The sequence below is a fragment of the Lontra canadensis genome, unplaced genomic scaffold (assembly GCF_010015895.1).
Source record: "Lontra canadensis isolate GAN:19392208 unplaced genomic scaffold, GSC_riverotter_1.0 scaffold123, whole genome shotgun sequence".
Lineage (NCBI taxonomy): Eukaryota > Metazoa > Chordata > Mammalia > Carnivora > Mustelidae > Lontra > Lontra canadensis.
Window position 1 is genome coordinate 1306793 of NW_022631117.1, and position 14701 is coordinate 1321493.

General features: G+C 42.4%; 1 pseudogene; it reads left to right on the plus strand.

Moving 5' to 3' along the window:
* The first annotated feature begins 3562 nt into the window (after positions 1–3562).
* LOC116857404 lies at positions 3563–4866 on the plus strand (annotated as a pseudogene).
* The last annotated feature ends 9835 nt before the right edge of the window (positions 4867–14701 follow it).

Below are 14701 nucleotides of genomic sequence, written 5' to 3' on the forward strand. Positions count from 1 at the left end.
TGGACGCTGCCAAGTATTAGCAGAAATAAGGGAAACTGAAATAATAATTATGTATTTTCTGATGGGATCTTAGTCTATATAAACCTATGATATGCTTACAATGCTTAATGACCAGGTCTCCAGAAAGAAAATGTAATGTTATATTATACAATATACTATATGTATTTTGTTACTATGCATATGAAAATATATGTACTATGTATGTGTGTATATTATATATATATTACATATAGTTTACTACAAACTTAATGGATATCAAGGCATATAGCATCCAACTTACAAGTCATAAAATATACTATACTTTTTATTGTAACTTCCAGATAATCAATTGATTTTCACAGAATACTTTTGTTGATTTTGGCCAAACTCTTGCATCTATGGCCAGCCTGTAGTTGCAATGGAAGGAGTGTAGTTCTGATACGAACGTTGCTTAATATTTTAGCTTGTGTTAAGGAAGAAGACAAAAAGCAAAGCAATGAAGATGTACATATGTTTGCCAATGATGCGAGCAACTTCCTTGCTAAATCAGATAATAGTTTTCATATACTGGAGGAATATTTCCTCAAAATTCTGTGCTATTCACAACATAACAACTATAGACTCAATACACTTTCAAACTTTTTGTAGTGCTAACACTGTCTTCATCCCTCTCCTAAGTCCAGACAATCGAGAAAACAGCAAACCAGGGGCCATCACACTTTTTCTGCGAAGGGCCAGTGAGTAAATGTTTATGTTTTGTGAGCCCTCTGAGCTGTCAAAACTATTCAACTCTGGGAGCGCCTGGGTGGCTCAGTGGGTTAAAGCCTCTGCCTTCGGCTCAGGTCATGATCCCAGGGTCCTGGGATCGAGCCCCGCATTGGGCTCTCTGCTCGGCGGAGGGCCTGCTTCCTCCTCTCTCTCTCTCTCTCTCTCTCTGCCTGTGTGTCTGCCTACTTGTGATCTCTGTCAAATAAATAAATAAAATCTTTAAAAAAAAAACTATTCAACTCTGCTACTGTAGCATAAAAGCAGTCAGACACATTATGTAAACAATGGGCAAAAATAGGAAGTAGGCTGGGCAGCCAGTCTGCCGACTCCTGCAGTAAATCAAGCCCTAATTTGTGGCATTTCCTGATTTTTGCTACAAATGGGATGTCACTGAACATGCAGTTGGGAAGAAATAAGCATGCCATTATACAGTACTTCCACAATACAAATAGAAGAAACATAAATGACTTTCAGAACAAAGATAACCATAAGATACAGTAAAATTATTATGAAGTAATGAGTTTTGAGTATTTCTTACCTTGGATTTTGCTATAATTTATCTAATTATAATTACAGACAATGTAATATATAATACTGTGCTTAACAACCAGCTTTGCATAATTTCTGAAAATTAACCAGCTTTGTGACCTTGATGTATGAATAAACTCACAGAGACACTTGAGAAGAATCTGCCATACTTAGTCCCCTGATGGAGAGGATCTTAAACCGGGAGAGAGAAGGGATCGGTGTACACCTAGGGCAGCTGTGTTGCACAACTCCAGACATTCACATCGCCCTCTATGTGGGCAGCATCTCTTGAGTAAACCAGAACACGACGATCACATCTTAAAAACAGCCTTGAAGACAGTCAGAGGAGCGCCCGACTTGGTTTCCACTCAGGGCATGATCTGAGGGTCCTGGGACTGAGCTCCACGTCGGGATCCACACTCTCTCTCTCTAATAAATAAATCTTTAAAAAAAAACCAGTGTTGAATTCTTCTTCCATCTATGATGGAATAACTAGGACTAAAGTAGTGCTCTTGCTGTGAACATGCAGCAAGTTGCGCAAAATAAATGAAACAAAGGGTTTAGTCACTAGTCGATAGGCAGAACAATACTGTGAGATCCCTGCCAAAAGAGAGAAGGGATACGAAGTAAAGTCCCACAATTATGGGGCATGTGGGTGGCTCAGTTGTTGAGGGGCTGCCTTTGGCTCAGGTCATAATCCTGGGGTTCTGAGATCAAGCCCCACATCAGGCTCCCTGCCCAGCGAGAAGCCTGCTTCTCCCTCTCCCACTCCCCCTGCTTGTGTTCCCTCTCTCACTATGTCTCTCTCTATCAAATAAATAAATAAATGTTAAAAAAAAAGTCCCACAATTATCCTAGATTTCTTCCAGGGAGGCACTCTGTAGACCACAGTGGAGAATGGGGTTAGGCAGATACAAGCAGGGTATGGAGGGCTTGCTGACTTAAAGAGACAAAGATCAGAGTTCTGAGAGGTTTGAAGCAGTTGGAAGAGGGAATTACATCAAAAAACAAACACAAAAACAAAAACAAACCAAAAAACCCATAGCTTCAGAATTCTACACTGGGAGAAACAAGAAGAATGACCAGTAACTAAAGGCTGAAGAATTTCCAGACTTCATACAGGTTGGAGAATCATTTTAATTTCTGAAAATCCAAATCAAAGAGTCATCACTGAACTTTTTGAGAACAAGCAGAGAGACTCTATAGAGATAGCCCTTTCATAGTAAAGGTAAATTAGCCCTAGGACAAATGCTATTTTTAAGTCTAACAAAACTTAAAAACAAGCCTTGACCAGAGGGGAGAAGAATGGGAAGATGGGCAAAATGGGTGAAGGGGAGATAGAAGCTTCCAGTTACAGAATAAATAAGTCACAGGAATGAAAGGCACAGCACAGGAATACAGTGAATGGTACTGTAATAGCATTGTGTGGTGACAGATGGCAGCCACACTTGCGGTGAGCATGGCATAACGTATAGAGAAGCTGAATCATTGTGCTGTACACTCGAAACTAATACAACATTGTGTGCCAACTGTACTCAAATACATTTAAAAAGAAAAAAAAACAACAAGCCTTGAAAAGATTGAGCTGATACACAAGCCAATTAACTGCATGACAGAACAAAGTCCAAAACACTTTTAAAGAATACACAAAATCTAGCACTCAACAACATAAAAATCCCAATGTCAGGCAATTCATCAAAAAATACCAGACATGCCAAGTGGCAGGAAAATAATAGAAATAGACACAGACTCAGAAATGACAGAGACGGGACACCTGGGTAGCTCTGTTGGTTGGGCGTCTGCCTTCGGCTCAGGTCATGATCCCAGGGTACAGGGATGGAGCCCCACATCAGGGTCCCTGCTCAGCAGGGAGCCTGCTTCTCCTTCTGCCGCTCCCCGTGCTCGTGCGCTCACTCTCTTTCTCTCTCTCTGTCAAATAAATAAATAAAATCTTAAAAAAAAAGAAAAGCCCAAAGAATCTGAAACAGGATACATACAATGAAAACCAGACCAAAGCACATCAAAATCTAATCACTGAAAACCAGCTATAATAGGAAAATCCTAAAACTATCCAGGAAAAGAAGACACGCATCATGTGCACACACGGGAACAATTGCAGAATATACAACAGAAAGCATGCCAGCCAGAAAAAAATATGACCCGCTCATAAGGGAAAATACGAACACTAGAAAGTCACAGAGAAAAAAATCAGTAGGCTTGAAGACAGTTTAACAGGAATGATCAAATCAGAAGTACAGATAGTAAACGGTTTTCTTTTTCTTAATGAATGGAACTCGGTGGCCTGTGGATGCTACTGGACAATACAGCCCTGAAGAAACGTACCAAAGAAGCTCCACCTTTGGCATTTCTGGGCATGCATGAAATTGATGGTAAGGAAAAATGAGAAAAAGAAGAGAATAACTTATGAACTAAGGTGTGGCAGGAAAAGGTATCTAGTTCCTTTGATGGCATTCAGTTATACCTGCAGGAGTTGACTGCCATTACCCAGAAGGCTTTGCAGGCTCAGTCCCTGGTACCTCCATATCTGGGAATGATATTGACCACATAACTGCAAGGCCTACCCGGAAGAACATGGGCTGGAAAGGAAGAGCTATTAAAAGCCATTGCCTGTGTGGTGACAGCTTGCAGGACAGAGCTGGAAAAGCCTGTGCCCAGTCAACCCAGCACAAGTGAAATTCTCCAAGCTGCTCTGAAGGAGTATTGCAAAGAGAATCTTAAAGACAAGATCACAGCAATCAGCTGTGTAGCAGATGTCCTAAAGGCCACCAAAGAAAAGAGATTCCAGGAGTTTTCTGACATTGTCATACCTCTTATCAAGAACTCACCCAAAAGCACTGGCACTGGGACAAACAAAAATGAATATGGAAATAAGAAGAAAGATCTCCAGGTGGAATCTCCGCTGGGAGCCTTTGGGAGCCTGGGCAAAGCCTCACCCCCAATTGTGGAGGCCCAATGTCGTTATCATCAGGAGCTGGGCAAGTGATGTGTGAGCGGCTAAAACTGAGCGTGTGGGAAGTGCAGTTAGGAGACCTACCATCAACGAATGCCTTTTTTCAGGGATTAATTCTTTTGAAATATGAACATGCAGATCCTGAGGCTTTGGCTGAAATTCTCCTTAAAACCTGTAAGTCAATCACATATTCTTTAGAAAATAAGACCTATTCATCTGTGAGAAAAGAAGCTTTATCTGTGAGAGAATTACTGCTTAAAAAACATGAAGAGTCAGGGGCGCCTGGGTGGCTCAGTGGGTTAAAGCCTCTGCCTTCGGCTCAGGTCATGATCTCAGGGTCCTGGGATCAAGCCCCACATGAGACTCTGCTCAGCAGGGAGCCTGCTCTTCTCGCCCATCACCCCCTCCCCTGCCTGCCTCTCTGCCTACTTGTGATCTCTATCTGTCAAATAAATAAATAAAATCTTAAAAAAAAAAAAGTAAAGAATTGAAACAGTGGAGAAGTTTGACATCCAAATGTACAGTGCTCCTGACTGAGTCTTTAGCTACTCTGGAGACAGACAGCAGACCTGAGGTTCAGGAGAAAGCATCAGAAGAAAACACAAGAAAATCTGGACTAGATTAGAAGGGGAAGAAAGAAACAAGTGTCATGTTCACTGGGGGGTTGAAATGGTGGTATTCTTTGAAAATCCAAGTGGGAGAAATGTAAAGAATAATGTGTAGCATGCATCATTCCTTGACTGAAATTTTTAAAATACCTTTAAAAATCTAATACAAGTGTAACCAGAGCTCCAGAAGGAGAAGAAAGAGAGGGAAATGAGGCATAAAGAGTATCTGATGAATAGTGGCTGGATTTCCCCAAAATATGGTAAAGACATGAATTTACAGATCTAAGATGCTAAGTGAAATCCAAACAGGATAAATTTGAAGAAAATTGTATTCATTAGTCACATTGCAGTAATATTGGTATTATGATTTTGAAACATACATGGATGCCTAAACATTCACATTCACACATATAATACCATGAAAAAAATAGCAAAGAGAGATGAATTTTAAAAAATCAAAGGAACTAAATGAAAACCCTGTAATCTTTGATTTGAAATGGAAACATCAGTATAAACTCATGATTCATTATTCTCTTTCTAAAAACCACATAGTTCCTAATTCTGCTCACTGGAAAGGCCTAGAAATAATGACAACCCAGTAACAATAAGTATCCCAAAATACAGGTAGTGGTGTCCAAACAGTGTTTTCTCCCAAAGGAGCCAAGTCTCCTCGGTGAAATAACTGATCCTAGGTCAGAGCAATCAGTGTTCAAGATGGTTCTGTAACATCTTGTTTTGTCAATAAGCAAGGAAGCTATCAAACACTAATCAGATGTATCAAAATAAACCAAAAATCAACTTTAAAGAGCTCCCATTGGTCAAAAAATGACAAAATTTGAGCATCAAAAAAACAGTGACTTCGGGACACCTGGCTGGCTCAGTCAGTGGAACATGCGACTTATGATCTTGGAATTATGAGTTCCAGCCCCACGCTGGGTGTAGAGATTACTTTTTTTAAAAAAAATTTTAAAGTGCTCCACATCACTCGGCATCAGGGAAATACAAATCAAAATCATAATGAGATACCACCTCACACAAGTCAGAATGGCTAAAATGAACAAGTCAGGAAATGACAGATGCTGGCGAGGATGCGGAGAAAGGGGAACCCTCCTGCACTGTTGGTGGGAATGCAAGCTGGTGCAGCCACTCTGAAAAACAGCATGGAGGTTCCTAAAAAAGTTGAAAATACAGCTACCCTACGACCCAGCAATTGCACTACTGGGTATTTACCCTAACGATACAAACGTACTGATCCGAAGGGGCACGTGCACCAGAACGTTTATAGCAGCAATGTCCACAATAGCCAAACTACAGAAAGAGCCTAGATGTCCATCAACAGATGAATGGGTAAAGAAGATGTGGTATATATATACACACAATGGAACACTATGCAGCCTTCAAAAGAAATGAAATCTTGCCGTTTGCAATGATGTGGATGGAACTAGAGGGTATTATGCTGAGCGAAATAAGTCAATCAGAGAAAGACAATTATCATATGATCTCCCTGATATGAGGAATTTGAGAGGCAACGTGGGGGACTTGGGGGGTAGCGAAGGAAAAAAATGAAACAAGATGGAATCGGGAGGGAGACAAACCATAAGGGACTCAATCTCACAAAACAAACTGAGGGTTGGTGGGGTGTGAGGGGATAGGGAGAGGGTGGTTGGGTTATGGACATTGGGGAGGGTATGGGCTGTGGTGAGCGCTGTGAAGTGTGTAAACCTGACGATTCACAGACCTGTACCCCTGGGCCAAATAATACATTATACGTTAATTTAAAAAAATAAAAGCAAAAAAATTTTTTTTAATTTTAAAAACCAAAAGAAGACAATTATTTCAATGGATTAAAAACCAGTGATAATTTAAAAAGCCATGAATTCAAAATAGTTTCAAACTTCCAGTTATAAAATAGATAAGTCACAGAGGTGAAAAGTATAGCACAGGGAATATAATCAATAATATTGTAATAACATTGTATGGTGATTATACCCAATGTGGAGAACACTGAGCAATATATAGAATTGCTGAAGCACAATGTTGTATACCTGAAACTAAGAGAATACTGTATATTAACTATACTTAAAAAAAAACTCCCCTTCTCACCTTTAGAATTTACTAGGACACCTGTCCATTATTTTGAAAATTGTTAAATAAAAGGAAAGAATCAAGCATTTATCATGCCTTCCCTATATGAACTTCATTTCAGGGTAACCAAATAGTGGATAAGGAGAATTCTTTCCTCATGGAAAACTTCCTGCCAATAAATACAGAAAGGTTGATAGACTTAGAAAATCACCCATTTCACAGACTACAAAATAATGGATCTAGGAAATGATCATCGCCAGTTATCAAACCATTGGTGAAATCTTGACAGGAAATTTATAATTGATGGATCAAGTTGCCAACACTTAAACTCACTGATGAATGTTAACATCACTAAAAAGTTGGACAAAAAAGGGGCGCCTGGGTGGCTCAGCGGGTTAAAGCCTCTGCCTTCGGCTCAGGTCATGATCCCAGGGTCCTGGGATCGAGCCCCACATCGGGCTCTCTGCTCGGCAGGGAGCCTGCTTCCCTCTCTCTCTCTGCCTTCCTCTCTGCCTGCTTGTGATCTCTGTCAAATAAATAAATAAAATCTTAAAAAAAAAAAGTTGGACAAAAAATATGTGCCTCCTGATAATTATAAAAAATGGAAATACGCTGATACTATAAAATTATTTTTCTAAATAACAATAGTAATAAAGTCATAATCTAATCGAGCCTCTATATGTACCTAATCAGAGGAACAACGGAATAACCAGAGGAACCAGTTAGATAACACCAACAGATATAATCAGCCAAATCCTATATGTGGACAATTCTAAAAAACAAACTGGTTTCCTCAACAGATAAATGGCATAAAGAAATGGGGTAGACGGGTGCTATTATATAAAAAGATCAAAGACACTTAAAACTCATACCAACCAGGGGCGCCTGGGTGGCTCAGCGGGTTAAAGCCTCTGCCTTCGGCTCAGGTCATGGTCTCAGGGTCCTGGGATCCAGCCCCACTTCCGGCTCTTTGCTCAGCAGGGAGCCTGCTTCCTCCTCTCTCTCTGCCTGCCTCCTTGCCTGCTTGTGATTTCTGTCTGTCAAATAAATAAATAAATAAATAAATAAGAAGCATGGTCTTTAAAAAAAAAAAAAACCTCATACCACCCAAATGCAATGTGTTGATGGCACCTGATTCTAGCAAACCAAATCTAAAAATGAAATAAAACATTTTTTATACAATCGGAAATTTGTCTATGGAGGGTCTGATATTATTAAGGAAGTATTATTTACTCTATTATATGCAAAATGATACTGTGGCTATGTTTTTTTAAATGTCCCTACTGTTAGCAAAGTGGCGAACCATGCCAGGGTACCATCTTGTTCTGGCATTAGCTTTTTTAAAAAATATTTTATTTATTTATTTGAGAGACAGCAGGAGAGACAGAGTGCAAGTGGGGGGCGGTGTGCAGCGGCAGAGGGAAAAGCAGACTCCCTGCTGAGCAGGGAGCCTGATGCAGCGCTGGATCCCAGGATCCCGGGATCATGACCTGAGCTGAAGGCAGACACTTAACCAGCTGAACCACCCAGGTGCCCCAGGATCGCCTTCTAAAGGAATGAGTTAGCCTATTCCTAGGCAAAGATTATCATTGGCCGCTTAAATCATTACATAACAGTTTGTTGGGTGGATGGATCAGGCTGCCACTATGTGAACCAAATAAGTAATCTTAGCAACTCCCAAGTGGGACAACTAAACATGTTGTGTTGCACGGCACCAGACTTCAAACGATGCTTGGCACACAACAGGCACTCAGTAAAATTCTGTTAAAAGCAGTCTGCCATTATGGCCCTGGACCCACTCTTCTACTCCACCAGCTCTCTGCTGCTTAAATGCTTCCCTCTGGACTGTGTAGCTGATCTTGGTTCAGGCTTAGGACCCCCCAGTGGTCTACTTTATAATACTGCTGCTCTTGCTTCTGCCAGACAGCTCAGCTAGGAGTGCCCACCTCCTGGTGCCTCCCCTTGGACTGTACCACCTCCAACAGAGCAACTCTCTACCAGGGAACGGAATGGCTCTGGGGCCCTTCAATTCTCTCCCATCTCAGTCTGACTTCAGTGACTTCCTGAGAAACCTCCTTCATCCCCCACACCTTCTTTGTGCACGGTGAGAGGAATGGGGGAAGTTTTTCATCTTAGTGTCCTTGGAACCCAAGTATCAATGCCAAAAGCCTCTTACTGTTTCTCCCAGGGGCTTAAGAGCCTTCATAAAAAAGAACCCTAGGGATCTGCCTCCACATCACAGAATTGCGGAGCTCGCATGCAGAAAGGCCCATCCAGGACACTCACTACTCATAGAGAAATGAAAAGCCATCTCTTTCTGGAACAAAAATGAAACACAAGAGGAGGCAGCAGCAAGCACAGGCAGTGTTAAGGATGAAAGGAAATAGCTGAGCAAGCAAATTAAGGCCTTTTCTCTGAAAAGTAAGCCAGGCAGAGGTACCATGAGGGCTTCTAATGCTAAAGCAGCGATTAAAACCCAAAATGGAGCCCGAATGAGAGCTGAGCACAGCAGCACAAGATTTCAGCCTCCAGCAAAAAGTTCAGGGTGAGTGAAGGACATTTTTTACTCAATCCTGGTAAGGAACACCAGAGAGATAAGGCAAAATTTCTACCAGTCACAGTTCAATCGTTAATATAATAGAGAGCTAAAGAAATACATATGTATATATCCATAGTTTATCTTTCCATTAAGTATGCACACATTATTAAATCGTGTTTCAATCGCATTCATGCTATTGCTTTGAGAGTTTATTGTTGCTTTTCCAGAAAAATCCGTGACTAAATCATGTGCTAGGTTCCTTCTCCTTAGAAAAAAATCACCAGCTCCTAGCCAAAAGGCACCACTTTCACTTGGCTGTAGATATCCATGTTGCAGACATGTTGCCCAGAGAAGAAACCAAACTGATATGAAGGCAAATGGTACAAGGACCAAACCATTGGTCAATGAAGAGTTAGAATCTCTCCCCAACGTAAATTACTGTGCCTGCTCTCATTCCGCCTACCCTGAAGCTGAGAAAGTGGTCATTTGTTATCTATTAACATACAGAGTGCAGTGGAAGTTGTGTTTTAATCCTAGCAAACACCTGATAGCACTTACTGTGTGACAAACACTACTATAAATCCATTATAAATAGATATTAATTCACTTAATTCAACTAGGAAGTCTTTGTAAGTCCACGCAGGAAGCATGCAGCTACGGCTCCCTACTTCCTTCCACACTGGTCCCCTTACACCAAGCTTGTTTGTATGTCATTTGGGGAGGTGGGGGGTATGTACACGGCCATTGAATCAGACCCCCACTTATTTGTAATAAACACTTGGCACAGAGAAAAATTCTCAAAGGCTATTTATTAAGCTCCCAATATCCTTGGGGTGCTATGTTGGGGACCGTAATTACAGGCAACGTTTTTGACTCTGTTTCTTTTCTGACTGCCGGGCTGGGAGACACAGGGAGTGGGCCATGGTAACCACTCTTCATTTTCCTGGGCCATTGTAACCCTAATGAGATCCATTCTCATTGCAATTATAACAGTGCGCAGCAGGTGAAGCCATATGGAGTGTGGTCATCTCCAAGCAGGAGCTGAAAAGGGGCTTTTGTCTACCCGGTTCCACACATGCGTTTTCTAAAATCAGGTCCCACCTGGTCCTGCCACGGCCCTGCAAAGCATGGCAATTGTCTGAAGCCTGATGATTCAATCCATGCCCACATAATTGCTGAGCACCTACTGTGTGCCAGGTGCTGTGTTGGGCTTTTTCTCATGTCATCCTGTTGACCTCTCAGTGAGCCAGTTATCGTAAGCAGCATTCTACTGAAACTGAGGCCCAGAGACACCATCAGGCCTACCCTAAGTTGCACAACTTGAACATGACAGCACCAGGATGACCACAACAGCACCAAGTATCTTCATTCTAATGCTTAACTGTTTTCTATCAAGGAGAAGTTGTCACTGAAATCTTTTTCTTTTAAGATTTCACTTTTAAGTAATCTCTACACCCAACATGGGGTTTGAACTCACAACCCCAAGATCAAGAGTCACATGCTCTACCAACTGAGCCAGCCAGGCACCCCTGCCATTGAAATCTTTACTTTCTAGGTCTTATCTTTCCTCATTGCTTGACTTGAATAAAGAGACTGTTATGAAAGATTCCTTTTTCCAGAGAGGGTCTCTAAGCTCTTTTAGCACCATGTTACTTGACGGGCGGCCTGCTGCTATCTAGATAGAAGCCCCCACAGCTCACCTACCCTTGGCATGTTCCATTCAGGAAAGTGGGAGGGGGCGAGACTGGATGGGTTGGCAATCTGATCCCAGAATCACGCAGATCACTGTGAGTCTTCCATGCTTCACTGCCCCGATGGCGGCTAGACAGATTGAGACGTGAAAAACTTGTGTTGCACATAATGGTTATTTTTTACTGTAACAACAGTGCCTCTTTCCTTCCCTCCCCCACCCCTCTCTTCCCTGCTTCCCCCACACCTTCCCCCACCATGGCTAACCCAGCCAGCAGCACAGATAAAGAAAACTTAGAGTCCGCAGTTCAGGGTCACATTGGTCTATTAAAGCCTAACAAAGAGTAAAGCTTTATGCTGAAGAAAATAGGTTTACCTTGAATTTGTGAATTGAGAGGCTTCTGAAGTAGACAGAGAAAACCTTTAATATTAGGCAAACCTATTATTCCATAGGCTGCAATAAGATAGTATTTAATTCTAGGTGGCCACATGGTCTAGCATACTAACCCTCAGAAAAATGTGTACTAGGCAGAGAAAGAAGCTTAGGTTCTAATTAGAGAATTTGGGGGTACGAACACCAATAAATGGTAGATTGTTTATGTGTATGTAAATATGTTTAATGATCTGTAGGAAGATGAAATTGTTTCTAAAATGAAATAATGTACTCTTCTCAAGACCTTTGTGAATTCCTATCATCCTTATGCTTCCTGAAAGCAGGTAACACCTTCCGCAGGTTTCTGCCCAGGCAGCCCCCTCTCCAAACCACTCTCCCCACTTGCGGGCTCACCCTGCTTGAAGCTCTGCACCAGTGTCACTGCCCCTAGTCATGGTGGCCTTGAAGCACCCTCTGTAGTCTTTGGGGACTTGGCATCCGGTCAGCTTTTGCTGCCAAGCCTACTGATCTCGTGCTCCTATGCTAGAAACCGACCCTCCATCTCCCTGTCAACACTAGACCCCAAGTTTCTGCTGTAATCCTCTAGCGGGATCTCTATTCTGAAACTCCAGCTCTTGGTCGCAACCCTGACCTGCTCAGTACTTCACTCTGGAAATCTGGAAAACAAAGCAGGGTCCCAGGGGTCTCTCTTTGCCAGAGAGATGCCCATCCTCAAACCCCAGCCCAGAGCCTGGGCCCTATCTGTATGTCAGCAGCCTGCCTTCTCGATGCCGTGCTTTGCCTGGCCCATGGCAATGCCCTCCCCACCCCATTCCACGGCCTCATTCACACCAGTGAGGCAGGCCCGGTTCCATGCCAACATACTCTTCCAAGCCTGGCCTGGATAGTTCACCTCTCCTCAATTTCAGCATCCAGTGGAGCCGCTGAGCAGTGTCATTACTGTGTTTAATCACAGGGCTGTGGTACAGAAGGAAAAATTGCAGCCCCACAGGTTGAAATATTTGGGGAGAATAAATTGCACTTTCTCTAGCATCTAGTTGGACCACTGCAACAAAATGGGCTCTGGGGCCAAAGAATGTTTTGGAGAGGGTGCAGTATTCCACAGCCCAACTAATTTAATAACCTTTCCTCTAGGGACACCTGGGTGGCTCAGTCAGTTAACTGTCTGCCTTCAGCTCAGGTCATGATCTCAGGGTCCTGGGATCGAGTCCTGAGTTGGGCTCCTTGTCCTGCTGCTTCCCCTGCTTATGCTCTCTCTCTCTCTTTCTCTGACAAATAAATAAATAAAATCTTTCCAAAAAAAATAGTCCTTTCTACCTATGTTCGTGAGATGTGGAGGCCAGAAAGACAGATTAGGACTATAAGTCAAGGAAACAATTTGCCTAGCCATCATTACCATTCCTCCTGAAAAAAAAAAAAAAGAAAACAAACACTCAAACATGCTTGGCTTTTTTTTTTTCCTTTAAGCACCTCTTTCTCTATAAAACTACATAAAAAGATTATGATAATAACATGAACTCCCAAAGAGCAGAAATTAAAAAAAAAAAAAAAACCTGTTGGAGTACATTTAGCATGATAAGCAATGAGCACTGTATAGAATGTTGAATCACTATTTTGTACACCAAAACTAAGATAACACTGTATGTTGACTATACTGGAATCAAAAGTTAAAACTTAATTGGGGCACCTGGGTGACTCAGTGGGTTAAGCCTCTGCCTTCCGCTCAGGTCATGGTCTCAGGATCCTGGGATTGGGCCCCACATTGGGCTCCCTACTCAGTGGGGAGCCTGCTTCCCCCTCTCTCTCTCCCTGCCTGCTTGTGATATCTCTCTGTGTGTCAAATAAATAAATAAAATCTTTTTTAAAAACTTAATTAAAAAAACCAGTTGCCCTAATACCCAAAGGACAATCTATTTTTCTATCCTTTTGCTGTCTTTGGAATGAGAGAATTTGGAGCATCTTTAATGCCCGATGAACAACCAACTCCTTTTCCTTGTCCTATGTCTGCTGGGTATTGTGAGAGCACTGTCCCTAACTAAGGATACACCAAGTTGATTCAACAGGAGTGAATTTAACAGCTGACCTGCCTTGTCCCCCTACCCGCACCTTTGAGTTTCCCGTGATCAGGGACAAAGAACAAGGGCATAGACACGCTTTCAAAACACCATCATGGCCTGTATATTTACTGCTCTTACCACTGTCAAAAAGCTCTTAGGTTAATTCAAGAAAGGTAACGTACTTTGATGACTGAACGTTGTTGAATACTGATGGAGCAAAAATACCCATGGACAGATAACTAGACTCAAATCTCACCTGTCTCCATAGTTATAAACAGAATCTTTGAGCCTTCATCTTCTGGTCTAGAGTCTTTATTTGCAAGGTGGGGGGATTTCCAATTTTTTCTAGGGAACAGCCCAGTTCTAGAATTTATTTGAATTCCACAGGTCCAACAAGAATTGTATTTCAAGTTGTGTTGATGGTTGAGAGGATGGGTCAGGAATGACAACTGAAGATCAAGATCTGAGTTCTGGGTGCAAAGTTCCAGGCTCCAGCCTTCTGTAGCATATCATGACCGGGCTGACGCAACAAAGCCTTCATTGTTCCAGCACAGGAAACCCAGTGGCCTAGTGTCTGGATGGTGTCAGAAAACACAGGAAACCTAGAGAACAGAATGAATTCCCTCCCTGAGAGACCACGGGCCCTCTTTCATAAACATCTGAGAGTGGGGTGCCTGGGTGGCTCAGTTGGTTAAGTGTCTATCATGGTTTCGGCTCAGATCATGATCACGGGATTGTGAGACTGAGCTGCCCATTGGGCTCCACACTCAGCTCGGAGTCTATTTGAGATTCTTTCTCTCCCCCTTTACCCCTCTCACTCATGCAAGCATGCTCTTTCTCCTAAAATAAATAAACTCTTTTAAAAAAATACCGGAGAGGGCGCCTGGGTGGCTCAGTGGGTTAAGCCACTGCCTTCCGCTCAGGTCATGATCTCAGGGTCCTGGGACCGAGCCCCGCATCGGGCTCTCTGCTCAGCAGGGAGGCTGCTTCCACCTCTCTCTCTGCCTGCCTCTCTGCCTACTTGTGAACTCTGTCTGTCAAATAAATAAATAAAATCTTAAAAAAAAAAATACTGGAGAGCAC